This window comes from Belonocnema kinseyi, chromosome 3 (assembly GCF_010883055.1).
Source record: "Belonocnema kinseyi isolate 2016_QV_RU_SX_M_011 chromosome 3, B_treatae_v1, whole genome shotgun sequence".
NCBI lineage: Eukaryota > Metazoa > Arthropoda > Insecta > Hymenoptera > Cynipidae > Belonocnema > Belonocnema kinseyi.
Genome location: NC_046659.1, coordinates 42,183,067 through 42,184,789, shown reverse-complemented (window position 1 = coordinate 42,184,789; position 1,723 = coordinate 42,183,067).

Sequence of the window (1,723 nt, the reverse complement as noted above, 5' to 3'; positions counted from 1 at the left end):
CTACTACGTTCGACCGGCTTGTGTAACTGTAATCCCAGCGTTTTAAGGTCATGTGACGAGTGGGTCACGTGACCAGATTCCTATCTTACCACCACCTTTCTTATTTCCCAACTTATTTTCACACGAAGCGCCACATCGAGTTGAAAATTTGGGACAATAAATAAGGAGTACTATGAAAGGTGGGTCTGTTCCTAAACTTGAATAATTATAAAAAAAAGCACACAAAATTATTTCCAACAAAAAACTTTTTTCATAATTATACAAATTTAGGACCAAATCCATTAGTCTTAGTGCTTCTACCTTTCTATCCCAAATTTTTAACTCGATGTGGCGTTTCGTGTGAATAAAAGTTGGGAAATAAAAAAGTGCTGGTAAGGTAGGAATCTGGTCACGTAAGCCACTCATCACATGGCCTTGTCGAGCAAGAGGTTTCGATGATTGTGAGCATTTGATAGAGAGGATCGAATATCTGCCTTCAAACTCGAATAGCGAAAACCCGACTGAACTTGACAGGTGGTTTTTAGAAGTTTACCTCTCCCTGATCTAACGTCCAGTCAAATGCAAGTAATTCTAATAAAGTTCGATGCAGCCGTGAGTTATCACTGGTTGTGATTAAATTTATTCAGTGATTCTGCGCCGACCGTCATCAAGAAGGAAAAAATTTCTCTTTTCTTGATAAGTCAATTAAATTCCTTATAATTTTACCTTAAATAAACAAAAATTAACGGTGACTCTCCTAGATCACGAAATAATGTAATTTTAGTGGCACCGTGCGCTGTTCTGCACGACAAGTAACCATTTATTCAAATACTTTCAAATGCATTAAAACCTGACATAAATTTATGTAATAAATAACTAAAAATTATTCTCAGTCGTTAAGATTAACAATAACAAAATGTTAATAATGCTATAAAGAAACTAATGAAAACGAAACTCATTTTTTCGTTATTTGCAATGTTAGCTACTTACAATCTATAGCGCGCGTGTATTTATCATTTGAAATAATTTGTAAGTATTTATGAATTTTTTTTACAATTTGAACTAATTAAAATCAATTTTTTAAAAATCTGAACCAATTTTTCGATCCTCTTAAACCCTTCTTAATCTGTCTTTCAGCCTCAAATTAAATTTTAATCTCAATACATGTCTCAAAATCCAAAATGCAATCCGAATGGACCCAAGGTTCACTTATCAATCCTTATTCATTCTTGCATCAGCACCAAATTCAACACGAACGCATCCGGAATCCATTTTGCAATCCGTGCCGCCAATTCTGTCAAAGTGAATGGGACTTTTTGAATTAAATCCGATGAATCTGACAGCAGTCCGAATGGATAAGTGTGAATCCAAAAGCAAACCGAATAAATCATATTCCAATCGAAAACAAACTTTCCCTCTACCCGAGTGAATTGGACACTAATCTAAATTTAATTTTCATTCCTTTCAAATCCGGGTGTATATATAAACTTTAAACTTGACACAACTTTTAATCACTTTCAAGCCGTCCACCTAACACAATTAGGACACTTATCGGAAAAACCAGGTCTGTCCCAGTTTTTTCGGAAAAAGTACAAGTCCAAACCTGGGACGGAACTGGATCTTTTTGGAAGTGTGCTAGAAAATCTCTAAAATTTTACGTTTTTCGTGTATATTTCAGTATTATCCAGAAATCAGAAATGAGTCAAGTTTCTTCAATTTAAAAATAATTTTTATTTATTATTAA